At 52.6% G+C, this 19,179-nt stretch overlaps 1 protein-coding gene across 4 annotated transcripts in view; it reads right to left on the reverse strand.

The window, feature by feature from the left end:
* Positions 1-19,179, reverse strand: part of TIAM1 (TIAM Rac1 associated GEF 1) — a 161,558-nt gene that overhangs the window by 89,302 nt on the left and 53,077 nt on the right. The gene's annotated exons all lie outside the window — the stretch shown is intronic.

Below are 19,179 nucleotides of genomic sequence, written 5' to 3' on the forward strand. Positions count from 1 at the left end.
AAGTAATCTGATTTTCAAGCAATGCCAAAGACCTCACACAGATCATTAAGATGGTGCCTGAGATATGAAGTATCTAATTTTAGATACCCTGACTTAAGTACTAGGGAGGGATTCCAGAGGTCTGTGGAAAAACCGGTGTGAAACACAACTCAGGCAGAGCAGGAGAGCTTTCCCTTTCTGCTGCTGAGAAACACAACTCAGGCAGAGCAGCAGAGCTTTCCCTTTCTGCTGCTGAGAAACACAACTCAGGAGCAGCAGAGCTTTCCCTTTCTGCTGCTGTGAAACACAACTCAGGCAGGGCAGCAGAGCTTTCCCTTTCTGCTGCTGTGAAACACAACTCAGGCAGGGCAGCAGAGCTTTCCCTTTCTGCTGCTGAGAAACACAACTCAGGCAGGGCAGCAGAGCTTTCCCTTTCTGCTGCTGAGAAACACAACTCAGGAGCAGCAGAGCTTTCCCTTTCTGCTGCTGTGAAACACAACTCAGGCAGGGCAGCAGAGCTTTCCCCTTCTGCTGCTGAGAAACACAACTCAGGAGCAGCAGAGCTTTCCCTTTCTGCTGCTGTGAAACACAACTCAGGCAGAGCAGCAGAGCTTTCCCTTTCTGCTGCTGAGAAACACAACTCGGGCAGGGCAGGAGAGCTTTCCCTTTCTGCTGCTGTGAAACACAACTCGGGCAGAGCAGCAGAGCTTTCCCTTTCTGCTGCTGAGAAACACAACTCAGGCAGAGCAGGAGAGCTTTCCCTTTCTGCTGCTGTGAAACACAACTCAGGCAGAGCAGCAGAGCTTTCCCTTTCTGCTGCTGAGAAACACAACTCGGGCAGGGCAGGAGAGCTTTCCCTTTCTGCTGCTGTGAAACACAACTCAGGCAGAGCAGGAGAGCTTTCCCTTTCTGCTGCTGAGAAACACAACTCAGGCAGAGCAGCAGAGCTTTGCCTTTCTGCTCCCTCTCTCTGAGGGAGCATGAGGAGCCTCACTGAGCATCAGAGCTGTGTAAGCTTCCTCGATCACTGCTGCAGAGTCAGGAGAAAGGACAGAAAACAACTTCCATAATCAGGAGAAGGACTGAAGCAAAGGATGTCCTTTGCAGATGACAGCATGCCTTGCACAAGTTTTGGCACCAGATCTGTCTGTGAGCTCCTGCTTTGAAATCAGCACTGCTCAGGACTTGTCCTCCACTGAGACTGCACTGGGGTGGGATGGAGAGGCCAGCACTGCAGGGAAGGCTGGATTCCTGCTGCCAGGCTCCCTTCTCCCTGGGAACACAGTGTCCAGCACAGCCACGTCCCAGTGGGAAAGGGTATGGGGTGACTAAGGAGGAAAGCTGTGTCCAACCAGCAGGAAGCATGCACTGAGCATCCTAAACTTCCCCAAAGCAGGGGGTTATTGCCTGGCATGGCAGTGCAGCACGGACAGGGCTCTCTGGTGGGGCAGGGACAAGGGAAGATGCTGACACAGCCACTCACCCAGGCCCCAGGCTGGGACTGCCCACAGGACCCCCACCTCTGAGTGCTCAGAGTGCTCCTGCCAGGGACCATGGGAGAAACAGAAGCAGCCCAGGCTTCCCAAAACCCCAGGGGGATCCTGCCTGCTGTGCAAGCAGAGCTGGAGGAGGCAGGTGAGCAGTGCCCAAGTGGCTGCTGTGCTCCCCTCATGCTGCCAGCCCCAGCAGAGCAGCTCTGCCATGGCACAGCACGGATGCAAAGCTTGGCTGCTCAGGACCAGCTTGGCACTGCCAAAGGTGAAGGAGGCACTCAGGTTTTACCTGGCACCTCCTGGCAGAACCTGGTGGCTTCAGCTGATCTGGGCTGGCTGGTTCCAGTCACGGCTCTCCCACCCCCAGGGAGGAACACACAACTCCAGGGCCACATGGCTGGGTGCTGCTTCTTTAACTAAGAGGGGACAGGACCCCGAGGGGTGGAAATCCCAGGAGAAGACACCCTCGGGGCTCAGGGGGTGAGCTCCCACCATGGGAAGGGGTGGGAAAGGGATGGATCAGCAAATGCTCTGGAGAGGAAAAGCCAGAACTACCAGAAGCCAGGCTAAGGCAGCTCAGGGTGGAAAGCTGATACCCATCAGCCCTGAGTGTGGCCTCCAACTAAAATGAAGGCTTTGCCTCCTTTTCCAGGGAGTGCATGGTGGGAAGAGGCATGTGAATCACCACATCTGAGATTATCAGGAGCAAAACCCAGAGTTTGAAACGTGCCAGTCAGCAGCAGGTTTCAATCTGCATCCCAAAACTATGAGAGAAGCAACCACAGGGCTGTGGGAAGGAATTTTTACATTAAAGCCTGCAGATCAGGATCCTGCCTGGGACTGCAGAACAAGTGATCCCAGCAGTGATGTGTCCATCTGTCTGCCAATGGGAGGCAAGGCTGGGGAGCACAGCTGAGAGATGGAACAGGGAATGACAGGGAAAAAATGGGAAACTGAATTAATTTCTGCCTGCTACTCCTGATCACTCCCTGCAAGAAGATGACCCATTTTCCAGAGGAGGAAAGGCAGAAGACACCTTTCCAAGAAACTGCTAGTGGAGCTGAAGATGACAGAAACTAGCACAGGAATTATGATCTGCATAAGAAACTTTGCACAGAGGTTGTGCTGAGGAGAGAATTACCTCACTCAAGTCTTTTCATGTTTTCAGGGCAGACACATAAAAATGAAATGTGCTGGTGACTTGTGCTGAGGACACAAAGCTGGGAAAAGTCAGAGCACAGAACAGACCTTTTGTCTCACATTGATCCCAGAGGGCCGTGAGCTCCCTGTGTGTGACAGAAGTGCCAAGAAAAGCAAATGTAAATCAGAGGATGCACCAAGCAGGACTTGCCCAGCAGAAACAGCAGTGACTGATGCTGCAGGAGACACTGACCTCATCTGGAACGTGCAATCCTCACCGTGGCCAAGGTTAGCACACACCAGACACCTTCAGCCAAGGCAAGGCCAAAGTGAAGCTTCACTCCGAGAGGAGCTCAGAACAACAGAGCTGCTGTCAAATGGATCACAGGCAGAGAGGCAGCTGAGCAGCCCCAGTGCATCCAGCTGGGGGTTCAGGGGCTGAACACTGCCCTGGAGCCATGACCAGCCTCGGTGACACCCAGGGATCACAGCTGCACACAGGGACAGAGCTCGTCCTTCCCAAACTCAAGCTGCTCCTGAGCAATAGGAAAAAACCAACAACAAATCCTCCACAGCTGGGCAGCACCACAGTTGGTCCAGGTCCTCCTCTGGCTTTGCAATCTGTGGTCAGTAAGAGGAGAATGTTGTTGCTGGCACGTGGGAGCTGCCTGTGAGTGGTGCCAGGTGACCAGCTGCAGGGCTTGTACCTGTGAGCTCCTGACATCCTGCACAGCACACTGCCAAAACCAGCTTCAGCTTAATTCTCCCCTGAAAATGACCCAAAAAGCAGTGCCAGACAAGGAGCAGGGAGACATGCTCCAAACCCTGGTGGGAATATTCCAGCACCAGGCTCTCACTCCTTTTTGTGCAGGCTACAGTCACAGAAACAAAACATTGAGCTGAAGTATGAAGAAGTGGGATTTTTTTTAGGCATTCTAAAATATGTGTCAGGAAGGCAAACTCCTCATAAAACCACAGCTATGCCTCCTCCAAATGCCAGGCTGGTGAGGTGCCAGCCTCACCACCAAACAAAACCACAGCAAATCCACCCAGCACTGTCAGGAGTGGCCGTGGCACTCAGTGCCCTGGGCTGGTGACATCAGGCACAGGTTGGACCCCACACCTCAGAGGTCTTCTCCACCCTGTGATTGATACTCTCAGCAGCAGCAGCCAGTGCCATTCCATCATTTCAGTGCTTCACTTTTCCAAAACAGCCCTGCAAGAAAAGAACCAGTTTCCTCTTCACATTTAAAGAGCAGAAGATGATTTTAGTGGCTGCCAAAGCCACTGGTGTTTTCTGTGGCATCATTCCCACTAAATGAAAGCAAACCCTGCAGCAGATGCACACTCAGTCTATGTGTGCACACACTGACCAGAGTCACCTTGCCTGTGCTGCAAGGGAATTACCCACCTGAGCTCAGAGCAGCTCCTGAATTCACCTGAATGGCTTCTGTCCCCCTCCAGGCTGCAGGGACATCCAGCCTTTCCCAGTAACCTCCCAGCACTGTTTTTGTCTGCATGCACACAGGCCCCACTGTGTTACTGCTTAAAGCAGCTTTTACTCAAAAGGGTGTTAAAAATAACATCAGGGACCAGGAATTTCCTCTTGAAAGACACTTTTCCAGCCTCCTGATGCAAAGCCACCAAGAGAGGTGACTCTCCCGTGCCTTTCCCTCCACCAGCAGCCACAGCCACGTCTCCACATTGATCCTGCCAGAACTATTTCTGCAGTGAGTGATGCACCTCAGACACAAGAGTGACTGCTGCCATTTTCAAGGGAAGCCCTTTAAAGAGGGGACAAAAGAGAGAGGCAAAGGACACATTTACAACAGAGCTAAAGAAAGACTCCATGGCTCTGCACCAGCCCTCTCGCCCCTTTTTGGGAGGTAATAACCTTTGTGCCAGTGCAGGGGGTTTCACCTTGACCTTTTCTGCTCCCTAGTACAGAGTCTGCCCTACAGGTGCTCTGGAGACCTCTGGATGTTCTGCCATCAAAGACAGTCCTGGTCTGAAAAGATCTCCCTATCACACATCATTGATGGGCTGTACGTCCTTTCAAGTCACCCATGAGCAACATCAAAACATTTCAAATGCAATTCCCTTCTTGATTTGTTTTCTTAGGTTTTTTCCACCACTTTTTAGAGCTGACAGACCTACATGAAAAGAGGGGGTAGAGGTAAAAAACCCTGTATTTTGTACTTTATTACTCACAGGTTTTGTAGGAGTTGATTAAAAACTCTCTCAAGATGTTACTCCCTGTACATTAAGGGAGCAAGGACAGCTCTGTGCAGTGCAGCAATCAAAGCACAGCCTCCACACTGGGGCCAGATCCACATTACAAATATTTGCCAGCACAGCCGAGTTCACTGCTGTGCTGGGACACGACCTCTGACTGAGCCTGCAGAGGCCACTGCAACACGGTCACAGCAGCAAAATGCTGATGTGCTTCCCAGGAACAAATCTTGCTTTAAGTCCCCAAGAAAACCAAGCTCAGGACGAGCTCCTCCAGCGTGACACAGCAACACAAACGCTCCCAGAGGAGCTCTTCTGATGGCTCCCCATCCGTGGGGCTGCAGCAGGGATGGGCAGAGGGCAAGGAGAAGTGTCTCCCTGGCTGCAGAGTGCTGACTGCAGCCTTTTCTTGCCCTGGGAGCTGCCAAGCCCCTGCACACGGGGCAGAAGGGAACAAGCCGGGGCACGAGCGGCTTCCGCCCGCGCAGAGCGGCTCCCCGACACCCTGCCCGCCAGCCACTGAGAGCAGCCACGCTGGTCAGGGCTTCACAGAGGGCAAAACTCCCTCCCTGGCCTCTGCATCAGGTCCTCAAAGGGGCCATGAGGTTTGGAGAGGGGCACGTGGAAGCAAAGAGCTCCTGACACCGCGGAGGGAAATCTCGCCTTCCCTCGCGGCGAGAAGGAAAAGGCCAAAGGGAGCAAGGAACAGAGGGGGAGATCTCAGAGAAACAAGATGCTAGTTCTCTATTTCCCACTGGCCATCTCCTCAGGGGCCAATTGGAGGACCTTTTCCTTGACTCACAGCCCCCTCAGCAGCTGCACTGGCCCCCTCAGAAGGAGCCTTCCCTAGGCTCCTTCTCCTCTTCCTCCTCCTTCCCTTCTCCCTGCTGTGCCCCAGGAGATCCAGCAGAGCCAGTGATGAGAAGGAGGAGAAAGATGAGGAAGCACAGGCAGTCCTCTGCCATCTCCCAGCACCACCCCAGGTCACAATCCCCATCTCATTTTCCCCCTAAAACAAAAAGAGCCCTTCCAAAGAAACTCACAATAAGCTCTGAAAACATCCTTGTTAACAGCTTACGTATAATTTTTTTTAAATACCTGAAATTCTCCCAGCAAAGCACCCAAAAAGCAGCCAGATACTCTCCTCCCTCTGCAAAAAGTGTTCCTGGCCCTGAACTGCAGGGAGCCAAAGGAAGGCAGCAGAGGCTGGAGAAACCCATCCCTCCTGGTGCCATCTGTAAGGCTGCAATTAGCCACCAGTACTTCTGTAACCCTACAGAGTGTTGCAAACAGAAAATCCATTAACTGGGACATTTCTGTGGGATTTCTGTCAGTTTGATCGTTCCAGAGGCTTATACTTATAAAAGATACAAAAACCTGACGGGCTTCCTTTGTTCAGTGTTTCACAAAGATCCACCAACTTTCAGGGCTCAGTTCCACTGCAATTATTAGATTAGTAATTATGTAAACAGGCAGTAAACCCCTCTTTAAGACAATAAAAACATTTGCAGAGTAACTTAATGTTCAGAAGCAGAGTGAAGCTCCTCCAAGCAGCCCCCGAAATCCCAGGGCACCAATTAATATTGGGATATTGTTCAGCCTGACCATTTACCAGCACAACAGGTCACGAGGGAGGAGTAATTCAAACCAGCCGTGGAACGGCTTTGAAACGAGACAAATAAACTGCTACAGGCATGGCTGGAAATGTGGTTTGAGGCCCACTTCCACCACCCCCATCCCCCATGAGCTCTGCTTTACCTGAGGAGCCAGGATGACCTCAGTGGGCAGCAGGAGAGGGGACAAAGGGGGCACTGAGCACGGAGCTGATTCCCTGGGTGGGGAGGTGGGATGGGAAAGGGGACAGCAGCGAGCACCACGGTGAGGGGGGCACAGGGATGTGGGTGTCACAGGGAAGAGAGGAGCCCCCTGAGCACCTCAGCCCTCTCCATGTCCCACCAGCCCCCAGGGGCCAGGGCTGTGAGCACAAGGAGCCAGGCACTGAGGTCTGGCACGTCCTCCCTCCGCCCAGCTGTGGGAAAGGAGAGGAGCACTCCATTATCGCTCCTCACACAGGCTCCAACATGCCTCAACTTATTCTCTGCCTCTTAAAAAAACCCAAACAAGCCATGAAAAGGAATGTATAATCACCTGGCAGGGCACCTCTCTGCTCCAGCTTGCAGGCTCTGCCCCACCACGTTCTCTTCCCAGCCCAATGTGACTTGTGAAACATTTTACACAATGGGCACCTCCAGCTTGACAGGGGAAAACTTCCCAGCCCCACTGACAGAGCAGGCTGAGGGCTCCTGACGTGGAGGAACCATGCCCTGATGGGATCTGGACATGGAGGTGAAATCAGGAAGAACAAGTGTTTGTTCCTGCAGGAGATGCAGCAAACACTGGCAAAAACCCAGCCCGTGAGGCAGCCAAGATCTGCAGCATGGGAATCACAGAACCATGGAATGGTTTGGGCTGGAAGGGACCTTAAAGCTCATCCAGTGCCACCCCTAAGGGGCAGGGACACCTTCCACTGTCCCAGGTGGCTCCAAGCCCTGTCCAGCCTGGCCTTGGGCACTGCCAGGGATCCAGGGGCAGCCCCAGGGAGGGCAAAGGGATTGCAGTTCCTCCTCCCAACAAACAAAAAGGCTGGAGAACCCTGGGAAGGTTCAGTGTGAGGATGTGCCTCTGCTGCCAGGGCTCAGCAGGGTCAATAACCTGCTCCTCTCACAGCCCCACATGTAAATGCACAATTCTGGGGCACAGGGCCCCCGCTCTGAGTTCATGCTGCACGGTTCCATTTTAGTTTTCCTCCTCAAGGCCCGACTTCCAACTGCCTTCTGAAAAGGAAACAAGTCCTGGACTTGTTTGAACAAGTGGGCAACACCTGCTCCAAGCTTTTGGCTTTACTGCATTGTCTGGGGTTTGAGGTTTGCTCTTTAAAGCCCAACCTAACTGGCTTAGGGAAAAAAAAAAAAGAAAAGCTCCTAACCAGTTTCAGGAATAAGAGAGAAAAAGACCTCATTCATTCCAGTCCTTTGTTTTCAGGAAACTTACCCTGACATTTCTTTGCCAACACATGAGGAAAACTGCAGAAAATGCAAACACAGGCAGGATGGTGCTTCAAAGGGAGAAGGTACAGCCCTGCCTTGGCTCCAGTTCTCCTGACCCAGCCTCTCTGCTGGGATATTCCTGTATCAGGGAGCCCGTTTTACTGGAACTCTTAACTAGCAGGGAAGAGCACACAGCATCCTGCCTGCCAAGTGCAATTTGTTTATGCAAGACTTCCAGAATCCATCTTCTTCTCTGCCCCAGAAACACTCAGAGGGAAGATGCTGAATGGGATGATGTGAGAGCTGGGCAGAGCTGAGAGCTGCTGGAGTGGGAAAGGGGCTCCCAGCAGAGTCCAGGGATGGCTCCATCCCAGCAGGGACATGATGGAGCTCTGCACTGTCCCAGGGATGGCTCCATCCCAGCAGGGACATGATGGAGCTATGCACTGTCCCAGGGATGGCTCCATCCCAGCAAGGACATGACTGGAGCTCTGCACTGTCCCAGGGATGGCTCCATCCCAGCTCTGCACTGCCCCAGGGATGGCTCCATCCCAGCAGGGACATGATGGAGCTCTGCACTGTCCCAGGGATGGCTCCATCCCAGCTCTGCACTGTCCCAGGGATGGCTCCATCCCAGCTCTGCACTGCCCCAGGGATGGCTCCATCCCAGCAGGGACATGATGGAGCTCTGCACTGCCCCAGGGATGGCTCCATCCCAGCTCTGCACTGTCCCAGGGATGGCTCCATCCCAGCTCTGCACTGCCCCAGGGATGGCTCCATCCCAGCAGGGACATGATGGAGCTCTGCACTGCCCCAGGGATGGCTCCATCCCAGCTCTGCACTGTCCCAGGGATGGCTCCATCCCAGCTCTGCACTGCCCCAGGGATGGCTCCATCCCAGCTCTGCACTGCCCCAGGGATGGCTCCATCCCAGCTCTCCTGTCACTGCAGTCCAGCACTGGAGTGCTTTTCCCAGAGAACATCAGCTGGACATTCATGGAGCCAGAAGGACAGCTCCCAGTGCAGCCAGTGACTTCAGCCTAAGCTGAATTAGGAAGTGGGAATCCCACAGGAACACTGCTTGGAGGCTTCCTCTGCTCAAACACGATCCACCCACGTGAAACAGAGCAGACTTATTTATCTGTGGGGGGAGATTTTGCCCAATTAATTCATTAAGGAGTTTGGGGGAATATTCTGGAGCATGCCACAAGCTGTGAGCAGATAAATAACATGTCCCACTGTAGATGTTTCCTAACTTAGCCTCTATTTAAGGCAAGTAATAAATAACAGCACTGAACATGGTTCTTAACACCAACAGAAAATTTCAAAAACCAAATGCTGTCTAATTTTGTGGATTCCTTTGCTGTGCCAGTTGTAACAGGTTGATAAATTCCCATTCCCACAGAAAGATATCATTCCTAAGGACCTTGCATGCCTCTGCTGGGACAATTTTTTGGGATGTACTCAGCAAAAGATGATGCACAATAGGTTATGTACACCACAGTGGGATGGAATTTGCACACAGAAGAGAAGAATTAATCAAAATAAATCCCATTTACTATCATGACAGCCAACTATAAATTTTAATTGAGCTGAAGGGAAACCAAATATTGACATCCTGGACTAGACTGACCATGAAGTTTGACTGATGTCACACAAAGCTAACCTGATGCTTAAACAACAACAATTAATAAGCTGTTGGCTCCACCAGCCTTCAAATGTGAAAATTCTACCAGTATTTTCCCAATCCATTCAGGTGAAAAAATACATCAATGCCAGAGCCACCCAGCTTTTTCAAAATGACAGTGCCTTTCAGGAAAGAAACCAGGAGCAATGCTACCTGCCAAGTCAGTAAACAAAATTAGAACTAGAAGAGCAATAAATTCCATTTTTAATCAGGGAAAACGCCAGAAATAATTAAAAACTAATACTCTTTATGGAAGCCCAGCTGAAATATTTGCTGATTTAAAATTAAAACGGTCTTGCAGTGGACTAACAAAGAGTTATATTTAGAATGTTTCAACGTTCCCTTACTAAAAGCAGCAGGGACGTGCATCCACCCCCCTGATTGCAGAGGGAGCCACAGAAGAGAATTATCTGCACAGGGCTGTGTCAAGCCAAGGCACAAATGGTCCTTCAGCCCAAACTCTCCATTTCTCAGCTCAATTTCTGTAGGAAACCCCGACAGCCCAGCCCAGGGGGGATCAAGCTGCTCACATCCACCTAATCCTCTGAGCACTCTCACAGTGCCACAATGGGAATTAAATAACAGCTCTGGAGTGCAGCTACTGAGATAATGACACCCAGCCAGCTCCAGCCCTCCCATCCCCACTCCCAGGGCAACAGCTCGTGCCAACAGGTGGCATTTCAGAGCTCTGGGTCCATCCCCCTGTGCTTCCCTGCACACCCCTCATTTTCACCCATTCGACATTCCCAGTCCTGGGGGATGTTTATCACACAAGGACAGGGGTATTTAATGCTGAGGGCTCCTTTTCCCCCCCCCAAGATTTTAAATTCTAGAGGATTTCATTCAACTGCAAGGCAAGGATTGCAGCCTGGCTGCCTGACAGCTTTAGGGGGTTGCTCAGTGGTGAGGCTTAACCAAAGCTGTGTCTGAGAAAAAAGGTGCTAGATTAGGGCTCTGCTCCTCAACCCAATTCCAGGGATTCACAGGCAAGAACCTGAAATCTCCTGAGTCTCAAAGCCCCTTTTACAGCCTGAGAAGTTCCCTTCCTGTACCACTGAAAGGAAGGCAGAATAAATCACAGAATGGTTTGGGACCTTTGACATCATCCTTCCCTCCAGGTGAGGTGCTCATGCAGGGGACGTGGGGGTGACAAATATCTCCTCAGACAGCACGGTGCCACTTCATCAGAAAAAGCCTCTAAAATCAAGTGAAAGGAGTCCCAAGCACCTCCAGAAATTGGCTGCTACACAGGCTTGTGGGACCCACTCAACTACTCTGGGATAATGCTGCCATAAACTGTAGGTCAGGCATAGTGGAATATGAATCCCTGGCCTCTGGCATTCCTCTACTAGGTTTAAAAAGAGAGGCTGGACAAAGATAATCCTCTTATTGCTCTGTCAATTTTGCTAGCAGAGACTCTAAATGTGAAATTTGGTCCAGCTTGAGCAATAAAATAAGATTTTCATTTCCAGGTCCCCAAGAGCTCCAGGTGGGAGCCTCAGTGAGCTCCAGGAGCTGGAGAACTGGGGCTTTGGAAAGCCCTTTGAGTGGGGAGCTGAGGAAGAGCTGGGAGAGGCTTCCCCACAAGTGGACTGAGTTTCTGAGACCTGGGGAGAGCTCTGCTCATGGTGACACGTGGCGGAGCCGTCTGCTGCGAGAGGCAGGAGCTGCCAGGGAGGCGTGAAGTCTGTCCCTTCTGTCCCCAACTCCCAGCTCCGTGGGGACGTGACTCACAGCTCTCTGCAGCCTGAGCCAGGCAAGACATTTCCTTGCCATTTAGACAATGATTCAGGAGCTCTGCGAGCAACACAACCCCGACGAGGTTTCATCTCCCTGAGTCAAATCCAGATCTTATTCCTAAGAAGAATTTGATGAAAGGGTAATTTTATGTACCTGCTGAAAATGTTTGGTCCTTGATTCCTTCTCAGCAGTTTTACATGCTGCCATGACCTCGAACCACAGAGCCACAGAATATCCTGAATTGGAAGGGACCCACGAGGACTGAGTAACTCCTGACCCTGCACAGGACAGCCCAACAATCCCATCACATGCCTGAGAAACACCTGGATGTGTTTTCATTTTTCCCAAAGCAGGTTAGAGAAAAGTCAGTGGAAGCAACAGGTAGGCAGAGGTTTTGAAAAGCTGCTGCTGCTCCCTTAAGTGACTCATTTTGGGGTTCAACGAGCAAAAAGTGCATTAAAATTTCAAAGGGCTCCTGTACAAAAATAGCTCTGCACAGCTGGAGTGGCTTCAAGTGAGATGCACACTCTGATGAGCAGGTTCAAGATTGCTCTGAAAGAGCTAAATATCTGCAATCTTGTGTGAATGCCAGGTGAGCTGTGCTCCTCCTGAAGCTGCTGAGGGAACATGGGCTGGGCAGTTATGTCAAACACAGGATGAGCAAATCAAACCCAACCTTGGGATGAGCACAGCACAGCCTCAGCAGGTTCTGGGCACCAGCAGGACCAGCCCCTCACCCTGGGAACCCTGGAGCTCAGACTAGGAGCCCACCCCAGTGCAAGGGAGAAGGGGCTCACAGGGATGGCAGGTCTATGTCCTGGGAATGGGGCTGGCTGGACCACAAATTAACTCCAAAGGCAATCCCTCAGACTTCTTGTTCCCCTTGCAGACAACAGCTCTCAGCAAACACCCTGGAAATGTGCAGGGCAGGCTCAGGCTGCACATCTGAAGGAATTTCCCCAAGAAAGGGTGATTAAGCATTGGCAGGGGGTGCCCAGGGAGGTCTGGAGCTCCCATCCCTGGAGGTGCCCAAGGAAGGGCTGGAGGTGGCACTCAGTGCCCTGGGCTGGGGACAAGGTGGGCATCGGGCACAGCTTCCACCTGCTGACCTCTGAGCTCCTTTCCAGCCTCAGTGATCCTGGGATCCTGGGCCTGAGGAAAGCCCCCATGGGATACCATGGCCACTCCTGCTCCCACTGTGAGCAGGGAGCCAGCTTCACCTCCAGCCAAAGCCACAGGAAAAGCCTGGAATCCCAGACTGCTCTGCAGGGGTTATTTTTCCTCTCAATGCATTGATTAGCAATTCTGCCTGCCTAGCCACGTGCTGTCCAGGAGCTGTGGGTCCTACTGGGTTCCTTCACTGCCTTCAGCCCTTTTTGCCTTGCACATTTGTCCTCAGCACCAAACAAACATTGGCTGCAGCACTTCCCATCGATGCTCTGTGTTGCTGAACGATGCAAAAAGAGCACATTGCACAGACACACTTCCTACAGTTTGCAAGATGCAGCTGTGCTCTACACACAGGAGGGCTGTGCTGTCTGCAGGAGCCTTCCTTGTGGGACACCATCCAGCCTGACCACCTTGGGAGCTGCTCAGGGCCCTGCTGGATCCATCCTGCAGGTGCATCCCAGAGCTCTGGTGTGGGCTGAAACCAGAGCTCCACAGTCACATGAGGATATGTGAGCCTGGGTCCAGGGGCTCACACAAAGCTGGAGCTGTTTTTCCTGTCATCACAGACCTGGGACTGGCAATTATTTCGTTTCCATCTCTCTGGTGCTGATGGGGGAATCACCATCCTGCCTCAGGCTGCAGAACAGCCCCAGCTCCCATTTCCTATGGCACCCAGCAGAATCACAGAACCATGGAATATCCTGGGCTGGAAGGGACTCACAGGGATCACCAGTCCAGCTCCTGGCCCTGCACAGCCACCCCAACAATCCCACTCTGACCCTGAGAGCCTTGTCCAAAGGCTCCTGGAGCTCTGGCAGCCTTGGGGCTGTGCCCATTCCCTGGGAGCCTGGGCAGTGCCAGCACCCTCTGGGGGAAGAACCTTTCCTGATCTCCAACCTAGACTGCCCTGGGAGAGCTCCAGCTGGTCCCTGGGTGCTGTCACTGGTCACAGAGCAGAGATCAGTGCTACCCAAGAGTGGAGCCAGGTTTTTTGGCAGGCACAAAGTGGGTCAGCCTCCTGTTCTCCAGCAGAACTAAGCAATGCACACCTGGTGAGATCCCAGTCCCTGCAGAGATCCAGAGAGACCAGGCCCTCTGTCTGACCTCCAGCCTGCCCAAATCTTTACCCTGCTCAGTGCCAGCCTCTCTGAGCCCCCTCCCCAAACCTCTGCCTGGAAAAGAGGTGCCAAGGAGGACAGCTGTAAGGTACTGGCCAACACGAGCTTTCTCCCTTGGCTGTGAAGCCCCATGAGGCTGCCAGAACACCCTCCCTGCAATGCCTCTATTTCCAAACAATCCAGCCCCTTCTCCCAAAGATACAGCCCAAGCCCTGCAGATGGATCTACTCTCAAAGCCAAGAAAGCCTTCCTTTCTCTCTCTCCAGCTGCCCAGAAACAAACCAAGGGCTCTGTGTCTCTCTCGTGGCCCCAGACAGTCCCTGCCTATTCCCTGCATTGCTTCACCACGTTTGGAAACACAGGCTCAGCTCCTGGAGCACCTGCATGGCTGTGCAACTCTGCCCTTGTCTTGCCTCAGTCCCTGCTGCCCCAGGGCTGGAGGGCACATTTCAGCACAGAGGCACTGCCTGAGCCAGCTGGGAATGGGCAGCCACGACCAGGGGCTCCCAGGGATATTCCCAACAGGTTCTCTCACTCTTCATCGAGCTCTGGGCATTTGTATGAACTCCCCAACTCCAGGTGGCTTAAAACAAGTGGCTGCATCTTAGTCCTCTTCACAAACCTCCTCCTCCTTTTCATTTCCCTTCCAGAAAACTCTCCATAAACTCCAAACTTAAAGGTATGCTCAGGAAACCATGTCAAGCATAAAGACCTGTTTGAAGCAGTAAACAGGAGCTGAAATGTCATGGATTCACTCAGGTGCCTCCAGGAATGACAGCTCAAAGGAACACATCACACAGTATGACTTTCCAAATTTTTAAAAACCAGGCTGGTAAATTACAGTGATTTATCACTCCACAACAAAGTACACACACACACACACAAAAGCACTTCCCAGAAAAAGATTACCAAGCAATCATCCAGATGTTACTGAAGCATTAAGATTAATTTGAAAAAAAAAAAAAAATCAGCAAGGAACTGACTCCCACAGGCTTGTTATTGTCATAAATTTTATCCTGCAACTCCAAGAGAACAGAGTTCTGGACTGTGCCTCAAGTCTCACAGGCTGTGTGTGTGTTTCTGCTGCCCACCTCAGAGCTCCTACAGCAGCACCCTCTAACTCACCATGGGGGACCACGAGAGTCAACAAAAACACAACCTTCCTCCCACTTCAGAGAAAAAAAAAACCCCACCAGCTTCTCATTGTTGCAAAGGAAGAAAGAAAAAGCTCCTTTGTTACTGCTAAAAAAACCAGCACATCAGTCATTTTTCACCAGAACAACCTCTGGCATGTGTTACACATCACCTGCAGCCAGAGGATGCCTGACAGGGGCTCTCAGCCACTGCTGTAATTCCTGCACAGGCATCACCCAGCCATCACACACCCCCTGGAAAACTGGAGCACTCCAGCTCCTGCCCAGGGGCCTCTCCCAGGGATCCCCTCACCAGGAGGGGAGGGGGGAACCACTGGCAAAGGGAAGGAAAGTTGGGGGAAAAAAAGGCTGGGGAAAAAAAAAGGCATTCAGGACCAGGCACAACCTCTGGGCTGGCTCTGCCAGGCTGTGCCAGTGCTCCTGAGCTCCTGGAGGTGCCCAGGGGAACACCTGGAGGTGGCACGCAGCACTCCGGGCTGGGGACAAGGTGGGCATGGGGCACAGCTGGCACTGGCTGACCCCAAGGACAGATCCTGTGAGGTGGCTGCACCCAGCAGCTCCCAGCTCCTCTCCCAGCTCCCTTCCCGGGGTGCCCTTGCGCAATGGGGAGCCTTTGTCTCCTCTGCAGTGTCTGAGGGCCTGGGGCACGCTCTGAACACACCTTCCCCACCCAGGTAATGCAAATGAGCAGCCAGGCAATTCCCAGCTGGGAAGCAGACAGCACAAGGTGCTTTGTTCTCCCAGTGAGAGGGACTGGGCTGGGAGCACAGAGGGCTGGGTGCTCCCCTGGGACAGCCAGGGCAGTGGGGTTGCTGAGTGTTACAGCAGCACATGAAGCCAACCTCCTGCCACTGGGCAGTCTAAGGCGTGGAGGGAGATCCTGGCATCCCCCAGAAACAAGGGAAGAAGGTATCAGTGCAAAACCTACCTACTTCCCTTCTTCTGCCCTACTTCTGCTATTTCAGAGACCCCAGCCCACTTTCTGGCTTTGGACAAAATGCTGCAGGAAAGGTCTGGCAACTTCTCCAGCTCCTGCAGCTCTGCCTTGCTGGTGCCCTACACTGCCCAGCTTCATCTTTGGAGGGGGACAACAGCTCCAGCACTAGCTGAAAGGGACATTTCCCTCCACACACAGGAAAAACACCTCCTGCATAAAGACTCTGCTATTCCAGAGCTGGTTCTGCTCTCCCAGTATCACATCCCCTCAACAAGTGACTCATTCTTCTGCACCTCTCAGGAGAAACTGAGCCCATCGCTTCCAAATTGTTTGGATGGGAGAACACAAACAGAAGTGCAGAGCAGCTTTCAGAAGAAAACAACTGTTTCTGCCCCTTCAGAAATAAGCACAGCTGCTGCCAAGCCCGTGGCTGCCCACTGGCACCCCTCTTGCCCTTACACCCACGGGAGAGCACGCCCATTGTGACTTCCACATTCCTGTGTCCCCACGGCAGATTTTTGGGCAATGTCCCTGCCTGCAGACACTCGTGCCCTCCCAGCAGGATGTACGTGTGCAGGGTGATTTGTGGTCAGCCAGAGGAGCTTCCAGAGCTGCTGCTCACTCCCTGTAACTCAAGGGCACTCTGGCAATGCGAGGTGACCAGTCTTGCTCAAGTGGCACCAAGCACATTCTCCGTGCTCCTCCTAACAACGGGCACACAGCTCCTCCAGAGAATGCCTGGCCACTGGTTAAACTCTGTAACATCACCAGGAGCCTGGGCTCCTAGCTACCCCTAGAACCATGGAATCATACAGCTGTTCCAGCTGGAAAAGAGACCACTGAGTGCCACCATGGGACATCATCTGCCTAGACACTACTACAGAGTGCCAGAGTTGAACCACTGCTGCTTTCCCCACCTCCAGCCTGCCAGCCCAGAGCTCACTGCTGGGAGGACCAAAGGCAGAGTGGGAACTGCTGTGGGTGCTGGAAGCAGGGAGATTCCTGAGGCAAACCAGGAGCAGAGCCCCTTCCCAGGACCAGAGCTGTCCCTGGGCTCAGCCTGCAGGTCCTGCCTGATGGGCACCCCCTTTCCCTGCCCAGATCATTCCTCTGCTTGGCTCTGTGAGGGCTTTTCGAGCTGCCTGAGAACATCACATGCCAGCTCTCATGGCAAGCCTGACTGGAAGCCTCAAGAAGCAATTACACTAAAAGCACTCTGCAGTGAATCCAGCACCTGTCTGGCAGCCCCAGTGCCGGCTCACGGGGCTGTGCCTCTGGGACACAGCACACAGAAAGCCTTCACACGTGGAGCAGCACCACAGCTTCCTGCCCCTGCAAGGGAGGAGGGGCTGGCAGCCCTCACAGCATCCCCCCTTCCCCAAGCCCTCTACCTGCATCCCTCTGGGAACACAAACATGCAGCCGGGAGCGAGGCTGCTGAAGCAGGCAAAAGGATGCTCGTGTCTCTTTCCAGCTCACTTACAATCTGAGATGTCACAAGCAATAAAAACTCCATCCTGCTTCTAGAAACCCCCAACTCTTCTGTGACCTGTGCCTCGTGAGGCACAATGAAAACACAAAGATCTACGTGGTGACTTCCCCCTTCGCCCCCTGCCTGTGGCACAGCTGGGCTAATCCCATTCCCACTGCTCTGCATTCTGACCTCCTTAAACAACCCCATGCGAGGATGTTAAAACACTCTGATCTATAAATAATGTATTCCCCTCATCCAGCAATGGATTACTGGGCCATAAAACTCCCTGGAATGCTCTGCACAGTCGCCAGTTTAACGAAATAATACCCAGGAAGACACATCAGTACAGCTTCATCCTCCTCCTTGATGAATTCCTGCCAAGACTCAATGCCACTGTTACTTTTGCACTGCATTTTTCTTTACAATTAATTATTTAGAAGCTGGTGTTTTATTCCAGCGGCCTTTTTTGTCCTCCATCAAAGACCCTTTAATTTTTTGAGCTAATAACCCTCACAACTGGGAGAAGACCAGCACTGGGGAGCTGATCTGAGCCAGAGGGAAGCAGTGAGGTGTCTCTGCTTGACGCACACAGTGAGCTCACAGTTTAGACCAAGCCAACCTGTTGGGAGCTCCCACTGCTGCCACCTCATCCTCCTGCCCCAGCTTCGGGCAGGAGGATTCCCAGGCATTCCCTGGAGCAGTCCAGTCACTGATCCTGCAGGGAAGTAGCTGTGTTTTCCTGGGGGCTCCTTTCCAAACAGCCATTACCTACGAGTCAAGCCACAGTGTGTAACTTCATTAGAGACAAACGAGTCTGCTCCAAACACTGCTGCCTGATAGACTCGCTGCCACTGCAAAATCAATGCTTCTTCTCAACACCAATTCCAGCAGGAGTCCTACCACTGATTTCCCAGAGCAAAAGCATTAAGCTCAAGCAAACGCTTCAATGATGCAGATTTGTGGTTTGGCAGATTTTTTTCTGTCAGGCATTTTGGAAAAATGAAGTGTTTCTGCCTCAAAACAAGTTAGAAACCAGCCAGGCACCCTTTAAAAAGAGCAGGTTCCCCAGGAAGCACAAGCAGGATTTGGGCACCTGATCCCAAATTTGGGCAGCTCCGCGTGCCCTGCTGAGCACAGCAATTTTCCACCCCTTTTCCATAATGCACAGATCACTTTAAACTCTGAAAGGATGGGGGAAAAACAGGCAAGCCAGTGGCACCCACCAAACCTGCTCGCTTCGTTCCACAGCGCCCATCACGTGTGGAAATGTAAATCCCTCCTGCAATACTCAAACACCATCCAGGGAACCTACAGCCAGCTCAGCCACGGGGCTCTGCTGCACGGAACCAAACTCTGAAAGCACATTTGCAACAGCTCCCAGAAAAAGGTATGCACGATCTCCTCTGGCCCGGAGGATTACTCACAGCTGATGGCTTGCACGGCCCTGAGTCAGGGCTGAACCCTGCCCGTGGCCCTGGGGAAGCAGGAGCCATCCCTGACATTGTCACAGCAGCCCTGGGGACAGCAGGTCGGGCTGGGCAGCCGGGACAGGACAGGAGCAGGGCCGGGAGACAGCCCTGCTGCTGCTGCTCGGTGCTCAGCCCCGATGCTTAGTCACAGTAATTGCAGAGCCAGGGCTCTGTGCTCACATTTCCTGTCACCGACCCAAGAATTAAGCAATTTAGATTCAGAGATAGCGCCCGGGATATTAAATAACTTGATAAGGCATCGCTGAAGGAACCAGGAGGAAAATGAGCAGCTCGACAGGGACGAGGCTGCCCCAGTCCCAAATTTCTGGGAGGTGTGAGCCCCCCAAAAGGGAGCAGCACTGCCCTGCACAGACACCCAGCAGAGCTGCAGTCAAGTTGAAACCTTTCACGGGGCTCATTTTCAACAATTAAAGAGCATGGCAACCTGTAATTACGGAAAATAAAGCCAGACAGCTGGAGAAGGGAACATCTCCAGTCAGTAACACGATACCACATTTTCTCTCTTAGGGAATTCAGCTAT

Source organism: Haemorhous mexicanus, chromosome 2 (genome assembly GCF_027477595.1).
Source record: "Haemorhous mexicanus isolate bHaeMex1 chromosome 2, bHaeMex1.pri, whole genome shotgun sequence".
NCBI classification, from domain to species: Eukaryota; Metazoa; Chordata; class Aves; order Passeriformes; family Fringillidae; genus Haemorhous; species Haemorhous mexicanus.